Source organism: Rhinoderma darwinii, chromosome 7 (genome assembly GCF_050947455.1).
Source record: "Rhinoderma darwinii isolate aRhiDar2 chromosome 7, aRhiDar2.hap1, whole genome shotgun sequence".
NCBI classification, from domain to species: Eukaryota; Metazoa; Chordata; class Amphibia; order Anura; family Rhinodermatidae; genus Rhinoderma; species Rhinoderma darwinii.
The window spans coordinates 139,081,969-139,094,361 of record NC_134693.1 but is presented as its reverse complement, the minus strand read 5'-3'; positions in this window follow the sequence as shown (position 1 = coordinate 139,094,361).

The following is a 12,393-nucleotide window of genomic DNA, read 5'->3' as shown; positions in this document are numbered from 1 at the left end:
GCTCGTCTGACACGATGCAGGACCTGTGAGTGACGTCACAGCGTGATCTGCCAGAAGCTGGGCGTTGTGAAGAGAAGTGGATGATACTTCTCGTCAGAAAGCCCAGCTAGTAAAAGTAGTAAAAACGCCCCGATGTACGCACATAATACACGCCCCGATGTACGCACCTAATACACGCCCAGTTGTACTTTTACTTTAAACACACCCACTTGGACTTTTGCAAGCCTCATTTGCATAAATACAAAAATGGTCATAACTTGGCCAAAAATGCTCGTTTTTTAAAAATAAAAACGTTACTGTAATCTACATTGCAGCGCCGATCTGCTGCAATAGGAGATAGGGGCTGCAAAATCTGGTGACAGAGCCTCTTTAATTGCGTACTTACATTCAAAATAATAGTATATCTTCTAAGCTCCCTATGCCTGAATGCCTGCCCCCATATTTACCGACAGGGGCACCTGTGGCAGGCAACTAAGGAGGCATAGGGGGCAACTGTTGCAGGCACACACTGATTTGGGGGCATCTATGGTGAAAGCCTCATTAAGCCGGCCGCAACGAGGCAACATTTTATGGTCCGTATTACGTGGACCTCACATGGTTCAACATACGATACCCTTTTGTGATATATGTTCGGTTCAGTTGAACCCCGGAAGGTCTGGTTGCTGCAGCGGTAATGTGGATGCTAAAATGTGGCTGCATTACGGCTGTCTAAATAAGGCCTAAGGCCTTATTTACACGAGTGGATTTTACGTCCGTGATACGTGCGCGAAAATCACGTCGCACGGACCTATGTAAGTCAATGGGGCCGTTCAGACATTCCGTGTTTTTCACGGAACGTGTTTCCGCTGCGCAAAACTCATGACATGTCCTATTCTTGAGCGTTTTTCGCGCATCACGCATCCATTGAAGTCAATGGGTGCGTGAAAATCGCGCATGGCACACTTCCGTGTGCCGCGCATGATTCGCGCTACAGTCGTTGATGAAATGAAGGGAATAATAAAACCACCTCCTTCATTTATGTTTCTAAACATTAAAACCACGTGACATAACGAGGCCATACACGCAAAAACACGCAGCCATGCACCAAACACTGATGCCCCACGGAACTGCAACGCGCTAAAAACGCAGCCACGCACCAAACACGGATGCCACACGGAACTGCAACGCGCTAAAAACGCAGCCACGCACCAAACACGGATGCCACACGGAACTGCAATGCGCTAAAAACGCAGCCACGCACCAATCACTGATGCCACATGGAACTGTAACGCGCTAAAAACGCAGCCACGCACCAAACACTGATGCCACACGGAAATGCAACGCGCTAAAAACGCAGCCACGCACCAAACACTGATGCCCCACGGAACTGCAACGCGCTAAAAACGCAGCCACGCACCAAACACTGATGCCCCACGGAACTGCAACGCGCTAAAAAAGCAGCCACGCACCAAACACGGATGCCACACGGAACTGCAACGCGCTAAAAACGCAGCCACGCACCAAACACGGATGCCACACGGAACTGCAACGCGCTAAAAAAGCAGCCACGCACCAAACACTGATGCCACATGGAACTGTAACGCGCTAAAAACGCAGCCACACACCAAACACTGATGCCACACGGAAATGCAACGCGCTAAAAACGCAGCCACGCACCAAACACTGATGCCCCACGGAACTGCAACGCGCTAAAAACGCAGCCACGCACCAAACACTGATGCCACACGGAACTGCAACGCGCTAAAAAAGCAGCCACGCACCAAACACGGATGCCACACGGAACTGCAACGCGCTAAAAACGCAGCCACGCACCAAACACGGATGCCACACGGAACTGCAATGCACTAAAAACGCAGCCACGCACCAAACACTGATGCCACACGGAAATGCAACGCGCTAAAAACGCAGCCACGCACCAAACACTGATGCCACACGGAACTGCAACGCGCTAAAAACGTGGCGTTTTTTGCGAGCGCAAAACGCACACGTTCGTGTGAATTTCGCCTTAGTCTCAGGAACCGGTAAAAAAAAATGTGAAAAATTTGGCGCAAGCTTGGAGGGTAGGTTCACTAGGATGCACAAGCTACACTGCTCATGCTGACTGGCGTACAATGTTGGGTGCAGTAGTCATTTTCTCCTGTGAAATGCAGTAGAAAAAGGGCAAAAATATAATTAACACTTCATTGGCTGTATGATGAGCTATGTATATAAAGTCCCGCAGGTGCGTCTTCTAATAGCCCCGAAGGACCAAAATTGACTTTTCGAACCCCCGTTAACTCCATCTTGACCAAATGCAAGATAACCGTTCAATTACCATGAGCATCAAATGATCAATCTGTTAAACTCTGGAGATCCGGGACACCAGGGACCATTATTCATGAATGTCTTCCTCATCCTAACCCTAATTAGATGCCCAATCAATTAATAGGAAAAAATTCGGGCAATTAGCAACTCGAGAGCAAATCTTCAAACATTGCCTGTTAATCTTGACTTGTGCGAGCAGGTACTAATCTGCAGGCACATCAAAGCCGGAGGGTTGCCTGGCCTCCCCATGCACCGTGGCCCCCCGTGTTTTAATTAATTTTTCCATTTCCAACCCTAATGAGGGTAGAAAGTCAGGGAGGCTGCGAGCGCGGACTGTGGAGAATAATCAGCGAGGTCGTCGCAGCCTGAATAAAACCAACACGTCGCAATGCAAACTTTACAGGTTATCTGTGACTGTTTATGAACTTATGTCAGAGGGTTACCTACATTGGTAAGACCCCATGCACACGACCACGCATTTTTATCCGCAATTGCGGATAGTATAGGGCACATTATATCCTATGAGCCAATGCACACGACCGAGCACCTTGAAGTCAATGCACAGCTTGTATGTGTACGGTCCGCTATTGCGGACGGTCCGCGGATGACACCCCGAATACACTGTCTCACATACGGCAGTTCTTAAGATGAATGATGTTCTATAATACGGACCTATAGGTGCTCCATGTGCGGCCCGTACAGGGTCTGTGCAGGGGTCTTCACAGGCTTTGCCGGGTGCATGAGCCATTAGGCCTTATTCACACGAGCGTGTGCGTATTGCGCGGGCAAAAAACGCGTTTTGCGCGCGTAGCAGTTCCGTGTGGCATCAGTATGTGGTAGGTGGCTGCGTGATTTTCGCGCATATGGCATCGTTATGACACTCTGTTTTTATGTTTACAAACATAAAAGCAGGAAGTGCTTTTATTTTTTCATTCATTTATTTTACAACTGTAGCGCGAATCACGAGCGGCACACGGAAGTGCTTCCGCGTGCCGTGCGCGATTTTCACGCACCCATTGACTTCAATGGGTGCGTGATGCGTGAAAAACGGCCAAGTATAGGACATGTCGTGAGTTTTACGCAGCGGGCGTAAAATACGTTTGTGTGAATAAGGCCTTAGGCTGAGTTCACACGTTGCGGATTTGTTGCAGATTTTGTTGCGGTTTTGACGCAGATCTCATCCTTTTGCATTGCAAAGTGTCAAATCTGCGCTGAAAATCTGCGTCAAATCCACGACGTGTGAACTCGAGCGTGTGCGTTTTGCGCGCGCAAAATACGCAGCGTTTTGCGTGCGCAAAAGGTACTTAACAGCTCCGTGTGTCTGCCCCGTATGATGCGTGGCTGCGTGATTTTCGCGCAGCCGCCATCATTATGACACTCGGTTTCTATGTTTGTAAACAGAAAAGCACGTGGTTCTTTTCTGTTTTCATTCATACTTTTTACTGCTGCGCGTGGTTTTCACGCACCCATTGACTTCGATGGGTGCGTGATGCGCGAAAAATGCACAAATATCGGACATGTCGTGAGTTTTACGCAGCGGACACACGATGCGTGAAACTCACGGACAGTCTGCATGGCCCCATAGATTAAAATAGGTCCGTGCGACACGCGTGAAAATCCTGCGCGTTGCACGGACGTATATCACGTTCGTCTAAATAAGCCCTTAGTGTCAGTCAGCACTGCAGTTCTTGCATTCTATTTGTGAACTAAGAGGCTCTGAATAAACATTATAGGTCTCAGACTCTCCCGGTAAAATGTTTGACTCTTTTCTGCAGGGAATGGAATTGCAGTTGGACACAAAACAAATACCAATTGAAAATGGTAAACTGTATAGTCCCCTGGGCATATATATCAAAACAAATGCAAAGAAAAACCCGAGAGGATTGTCCGTGGTAAATAACGAGGGTCCAGCTTTCTGTATTCACCCGACCCGACAGCAGCACTGAATCTTTGACTCTTTCAATAATGTTTTAAGAATTTATTTTTAAACTTTCTAATTGTAATAAACAAAACACACAATATTATTAGTTCGGGGTATAATATAAGACAGGCGGAGCTGTGATATGACATAATCCCCTCATTATCAACTACAAGTCGATGCGCACAAACTACAGCGAGTTCTACAAAGTTTGGCATTCAGTGTCTCCTCGCTGGGTGTGTTGTCTTCACCCGCCACCTACTGTCCAGGAGGAGAATGACAACCGACGGATGAATTATTAGTATTAATCATTTATTACAGGTCGATCCTGAAAGGCCCTGTTGCCAACAACACGTTAACACTTGGGGTACAGGATAATGACGAACTGACACTTGGGGTACAGGATAATGACACACTGACACTTGGGGTACAGGATAATGACACACTGACACTTGGGGTACAGGATAATGATACACTGACACTTGGGGTACAGGATAATGACACTGACAATTGGGGTGCAGGATAATGATACACTGACACTTGGGGTACAGGATAATGACACTGACAATTGGGGTGCAGGATAATGATACACTGACACTTGGGGTACAGGATAATGACACTGACAATTGGGGTGCAGGATAATGATACACTGACACTTGGGGTACAGGATAATGATACACTGACACTTGGGGTACAGGATAATGATACACTGACACTTGGGGTACAGGATAATGATACACTGACACTTGGGGTACAGGATAATGATACACTGACACGGGGTACAGGATAATGACGAACTGACACTTGGGGTACAGGATAATGACGAACTGACACTTGGGGTACAGGATAATGACACACTGACACTTGGGGTACAGGATAATGATACACTGACACTTGGGGTACAGGATAATGACACTGACAATTGGGGTGCAGGATAATGATACACTGACACTTGGGGTACAGGATAATGACACTGACAATTGGGGTGCAGGATAATGATACACTGACACTTGGGGTACAGGATAATGATACACTGGCACTTGGGGTACAGGATAATGACACTGACACTTGGGGTGCAGGATAATGATACACTGACACTTGGGGTACAGGATAATGATACACTGACACTTGGGGTACAGGATAATGATACACTGGCACTTGGGGTGCAGGATAATGATACACTGACACTTGGGGTGCAGGATAATGATACACTGACACTTGGGGTACAGGATAATGATACACTGACACTTGGGGTACAGAATAATGATACACTGACACTTGGGGTGCAGGATAATGATACACTGACACTTGGGGTGCAGGATAATGATACACTGGCACTTGGGGTACAGGATAATGACACTCACACTTGGGGTGCAGGATAATGATACACTGACACTTGGGGTACAGGATAATGATACACTGACACTAGGGGTACAGGATAATGATACACTGACACTTGGGGTACAGGATAATGATACACTGACACTTGGGGTACAGGATAATGATACACTGACACTTGGGGTGCAGGATAATGATACACTGACACTTGGGGTACAGGATAATGACACTCACACTTGGGGTGCAGGATAATGATACACTGACACTTGGGGTACAGGATAATGATACACTGACACTTGGGGTACAGGATAATGATACACTGACACTTGGGGTACAGGATAATGATACACTGACACTTGGGGTACAGGATAATGATACACTGACACTTGGGGTACAGGATAATGATACACTGACACTTGGGGTACAGGATAATGATACACTGACACTTGGGGTACAGGATAATGATACACAATTTTCCTTTTTTCCTTGATTTAAAACAGATTTCCTCCTTTTTAGCCTCTCACATTTTGCATTTCTAAGGAGACGTGACACCGCCGCAGCAGATTTAAAGAGATATGACACGTTTAAGTATAAAACTTGGATTGTAAATAGAGATAAAACAATCACATCTGGATTTTGTTATAACTGAACATTCCTGGTCGGGGCTGGAAATTCCCAGGAGCAGATAAACCTCCTCGCCTCGGCAATGAAATCGAGAAAAAAAAACACAATTTCTTAAACAGGAAGTCAAAAAGAGAATGAGCCCCCCTGCCGTGCTGGGGACTGGCGGCCATCTTCCCCTCTCCCCGGTTCTGGGAGCAGAAGCGCTGGTGCCAATCCTACAGCATAGCGGGTGGCAATAATGGATCTTAATGGGAACACCGAGATCTGCTAGTGTCACCCATTCCCTATGGCATCTGTTGCTAAGCAACAGGCAGACTATATTTGGGCCACGCTTCGCAGAACAGCCGACATTGTTTTTCCCACCTTATGGAATATTGTGAGGATATGTCATAACTTATTGATCGGTGAAGGTTTTAGAGGTCGAACCCCCACTGATCATATCCTAGAAATATGCCCTAACTGAATATGGTGGGAAACCCCCTGAAGCCCCCAAAACAGAAAAATATGAATAAAATATGTAAAATGTTTACCATTAAAATTCTGCTCTCTCCCGGCCGTGATGATGATTGGTCGTTGTGGTCAAGTAACGGCGAGCCTGGGAAGAATTTTAAGGGTAAGTTCACACAGGGCGGATACGCTGCGTAAAAACACACATCATATCCGCCCTGTGCGCCACAGGGAATTATGGTTAAAAAAAACACACCAAATTGTGGTGCAGTTTCTTCGACCGGAATGCCCGCTGTGAAAAACTGCACCTAAAAAAAAAGTTTTTTACTTTGGTAGCCATGGCGACGCATCCCTCCGCTGTGTCCTCCTGCAGCCCGGCCTCCTGGGATGACGTTTCATCCCATGTGATCACTGCAGCCTGTGATTGGCTCCAGCAGTCACATCGGATGAAACGTCATCCCAGGAGGCCTGCTTGGACAAAGAAGCAGAGAATTCTGGGTAAGTATAAGATTTTTTTTTTCTGTGTTGCGTTTATTGTGGCCGAATCGCTGCTTTACCGCCGCAAAAAAACCGAAACATCTGCTATTTGTTGCGGGTTTTACCTCCCCATTGAATTCAACAAATAAGCAGCGTTTACGCAAATACAATGGACATGCTGCGGATTCAAAAAACGCACCGCAGGTCAATTTATGAGTGTTTTTCTGCTCAGTATTTACGCAGCGTGTGGACGAGATTTGTTCACAGCTACTGTATTATGCTGCGGATTTTACGCAACGAATTCCGTTGTGGAAAATCCGCAGTATTTACGCTACGTGTGAACTGACCCTAAGGCCTTATTTACATGAACGTATGCGTTTTGCAGTTCCGTGTTGTTATCAGTGTTTGGTGCGTGTCTGCGTTATTTTCGAGCGTATGGCATCCTTACGTCACGCGGTTTTGACGTCAGCAAAATGAAATGAAGGAGGTGTTTTTCTTTTTCTCATTTCTTGAGCAACTGTTGCGCCAATCACACAAAGCACGCGGATGTGCGTCCGTGTGATGTCCGTGATTTTCACACACCCATTGACTTTAATGGGTGCGTGATGCGCAAAAAACACACACGTATGGGACATGCAGCGGACACACGCTGCGGAAAAACACTGAATGTCTGAATGGCCCCACTGACTTACATAGGTCCGTGCGACGTGCGTGATTTTCACGCGCGTATCACGGACGTGAAATACGCTCGTGTAAAAAAGGTCTAAGGGTATGTGCACACACAGTGTTTTCAGGCGTATTTCGGGGAGTTTACGCCTCGAAAAATGCCTGAAAAATCTGAAGCAGAGCGCCTACAAACATCTGTCCATTGATTTCAATGGGAAATACGGCGTTACATTCTGAGGGGGCGCTTTATTACGCCTCACTTTCAAAAAACGGCGCGTAAAAAGACGCCCTGTAAAAAGCAGTGCATGTCACTTCTTGAGCCGCTTTTCATTGACGCTATAGAAAAACAGCTCCAAAAACGGCTGTAAAAAATGCAGTGAAAAACGAGTTTGCTTAAAAAACGGCTAAAAATCAGGAGCTGTTTTCCCTTGAAAACAGCTCCGTATTTTCAGACGTTTTTTAGTAAGCGTGTGAACAGAGCCTAAGGATATGTGCACACGCTTAGCTAAAAACGTGTGAAAATTTTCAGAAGTTTTTTAAGCAACTCGCGTTTTTTGCAGCGTTTTTTACGGCTGTTTTTGGAGCTGTTTTTCTATAGCGTCAATGAAAAGCGGCTCAAGAAGTGACCTGCACTGCTTTATCGCGGCGGTAGTTTTTTTATGTGGCCATTTTCCAAAACAGCCGCGTAAAAAAAGTCCCGTCGGAACAGAACGCCGTTTTTCGCATTGAAATCAATGGGCAGATGTTTGGAGGCGTTCTGCTTTTTCAGTCGAAAATACCCTAATAGTAAATATGTTTCTCAGTCTATTATTTTTTAATTTGGGGGCACTATTCACTTTATTAATACTGCCAATGATTAAATAAAATGAAGCCTCCGACCAGCGCTAGGATATAAATTATAAAGATAGAATTATGAGAACAGGAACAAGGCGCCCCCCCCCCCATATTAATTTCCTTACAACCCCCTACCATTCACATTATACCACCCGCAGTTCAGGATCATCTTCTGTCGATGCGCTTGACTTTGATGCGTTAATCGGGATCCATTCACGCCTGATACGGTATATAATACACAAGATAATGGTCGGGCCACAAATAAAGCGCAAATTAATATGGGAATGATGCCTGCGATGATTTGCATAATCCTTTGTCACTATGAATATAGACAGATTAGTGATACAGATCACCAGTTAGTAATAACCTTGTAGAATACAAGACATACAGACAGGGCCGATTCCAGCTTTCCTGCTGCCTGAGGCGAAAATTAAAATGGCGCCCCCCCCCTCCCTCCATCCGCAAAAAAAATCATAAGAAATCCAAGTAGCCAAACTCTGATGGATCATTCACACTACAAAAATGTTCATACTGCTACTTTTTTTTGGTAGGTTCCGCTGGACTAAGTCGTGGATTTGTTGGACTACTTCCATGATCTATGTTTTTTTTTAAAATAAAATAGTAAAAGAGGGTTGCGTGGGGGAGTTTTTAGTTCAATTAAAAATATTTTCTTTTGCCTGTGTTTTTTTTTATACTTTATAGCGCCTTAGTAACGGCAGTTGTCTGATTGACAGCATTCGATCACTAAGGCGGGGCTTAGTGTTTGCCAGTAAAAAGGCTATCACTAACCGCCCCATTATTACCCGGTACCCATCGCCACCAGCGGTACAGGGAAGTGCCGGGTACGATCCAGCACCCGACCATCTGTAGTGATGCTCGGGCACCGGAGCGGCCGCAGGCTGGTATTATTAGGCTGGGAAGGGACAAAAACCGTGGGCCTTCCCACCCTGGTAATGCTAGCCTGCTGCTGTGTTGTATCTGGCTGAAAAATAGGGGAACCCCACAAAGTTTTTTTCAAATTTTTTTTTTTTTAAAAAGACGTGGGTCCCCCCCTATTTTTTATAACCAGCCAGACACAACACAGCAGCAGCAGCCTCGCATTACCAGGGTGGGAATGCCCACGGTTTTTGTCCCTTCCCAGTTCCATAATACCGGCCTGCGGCCGCCCCGGCGCACATCCATCGTTACAGATGGTCAGGTACTGGATTGTACCCGGCTCTTCCCGGTACCCCTGGTAGTGGTGGGTACCGGGGTAATAATGGGGGGTTAGTCTTAGCCTTTTTACTGGCTAACACTAAGCTCCAGCCTTAGTAATGGATGTTGTCAAACAGACACCTGCCATTAATAAGGCGCTAATAAAGTATAAAAAAAACAGAGGCATAGGAATTTTGTTTTATTTAAATAAAAACTCCCCCACACAAACCTCTTTGACCATTTACATTTTTTATTTTTTTTAATGTGTAAATCATCGCGGTGGTCCAACGAATCTTCGACGTAGTCCCAACGGTCCAGTGGAACCTGCAAAACAAAAATTAGCAGTATGAAAATAAAAAAAAACGTGTACTCAAGTCCAGCGGTCTTCTGTCTTCTCCCCTGTGCCGCAATAGAAACTGGAGGTCAATACTATTGTGGCGCACAGGACCTAGAGATGAACCGGAAGTATCAATAGATATTAATAATTCTAGCGCATCTGGGAGGTCCTGTGTGCCAGAAAGAGCTAAAGCAGGGACTCCTAATAAAAATTATAGCACCTTTCCTTTAAAGTGTAACTAAACTTTTAAAAAACTTCTGAGATGTCATAGTTTTGATCGGTGGGGGTCCGAGCACTGAGACCCCACCGATCGCTAAAATGAAGCGGCAGAAGTGCTCGGGTGAGCGTTGTGCCGCTGAATTTCTGATCGGCTTTTCTCAGAGCGGTGTACGAGCTCAATAAGTCTATGAGCCCGTACACTGCTCCGAGGAAAGATGATCAGCAACTAAGAGGCACAACGCTTCTGCCGCTTCGATCGGTGGGGATCTCAGTGCTCTGACCCCCACCGATCAAAACTTCTGACATGTCACTATGACATCTCAGAAGTTTTTTAAAAATTCAGTTACAGTTGAAGCCGCCAGACACCCCCCCCCCCTTGCAATATAATAACGAGGGCGCTATGGGGGAAATGAAACTACAAGGGGGTCTGAGCATCTGACTGCCGAGGGCTCTATGGGGAAGTATTATACTGCTCTCAGCCTCTTGCCCCCACTAATTTAAAAGTGATTGGCTGATGCTGGGGGGAATTATACTGCAAGGGGGGGGGGGTCTGAGTATCTTGCTGACAGCGGAGGGCTCTGTGGGGGGAGAATACCCCCCCCCCATAGAGCCGTCAGTATTTACTATACTGCGAGGGGGGGTTGTCTGAGCATCTGACTGCTGAGGGCCCCCATAGAGCCCTCTGCTGTCAGCAAGATGCTCAGACCCCCCCTTGCAGTAAGACCCCCCCCCCGTAAGCGGCGCTCTGTCAGCCTTACCTTACAAATCACAGGCTGCTCTGCTCCTCCTGCTGCTGACCTGCTCCTATCTGGCGGTGCGTGCTTGGTCAGAGAGGAGTGTTCTAGCGGATGTGCACCTATCGTGGTGCATGTCTGCTAAATAAGTGCCGCCTTGCCCTGATCCCCTACGACGCCCCTCCGATGCCCAACCTGTCTCTGGCTCAAAGTGCAACAAAATGTCGCCCCCATTTTTAGCAAGGTGGCGCCACCTGAGGCAGCAGGCTCACGTCGCCTCATGGCAGGTGCGGCCCTGAATACAGATGTAGCAGAGCTGAATGTGTTACTTAACTTTTTGGGGCTGTATCTTTTGCATCGGGTGTTAACTCTACCTGCAGTCCTATGTAACACCACTGATAACATCGTAATGCCACCATGAGTTGTGCCAAATGACAAACTCAGCACCTGCGCATGATATTGCTATCTACAACCATTAAAAGTGAAGGGGGCACAAACTTATACATGTTATATAAAATTCTCCACCTGCACTCTAATGTCAGGGTTGTTTGACGTATCCCAGCCAAAAAATGTGGCAAAATGATGTCAGAAATTTTAATATATGAACTGTGTGTCATATTTATTAACCCTTCTTCAGAATCAGAAGAAGCCGAAATTAGCAGAAACTCAAGTCGGGCGAGTACAGTGTCCCGGCGTACCTCTATATGTGGATTGTCATCCTCCATTACTCCTAGGCTTGTCAGTATGATTGAAGGGTAAGTAGAATTTAGCAAAAATTAATTTTAATTGCTCCAATACTTCTAAAATAAGAAACCACTTTGTGTCTACCCCCCTATATTTTACTTTGCACTGGAGCAATACTAATACCTGGTTGTGTTTTCACCCTTTAAAAGAATCGCAGTTTGTGGTTGCGGTGAACTGAGGAAAAATCCCAGGAGAATTACAGGACTATTCGTATTGTTCAAAAGGCTTCTCTGCTGCGGTGTGCGCCATTATATCCTGGATCATATATATATATACACTGTATACATACACCCATACCATATACCAAAGATACAAACATGATGACAAATAACATAAAATAATACACTGACATTAATAAACATGTTACAATATTCTGCAGCAGCAATAATAATAGTAGTAGTGATAATAATAATAATAATAATAATAATAATAATATTGGTGGTAGTAGTAATAATAATGATAGTAATAATAATAAGAATCTTATCATTACCATATTATATGAATCAGACATCTGCTTTCAGACCTGACAATCTATTGCTCGGCGCTCCGCTCTCTCT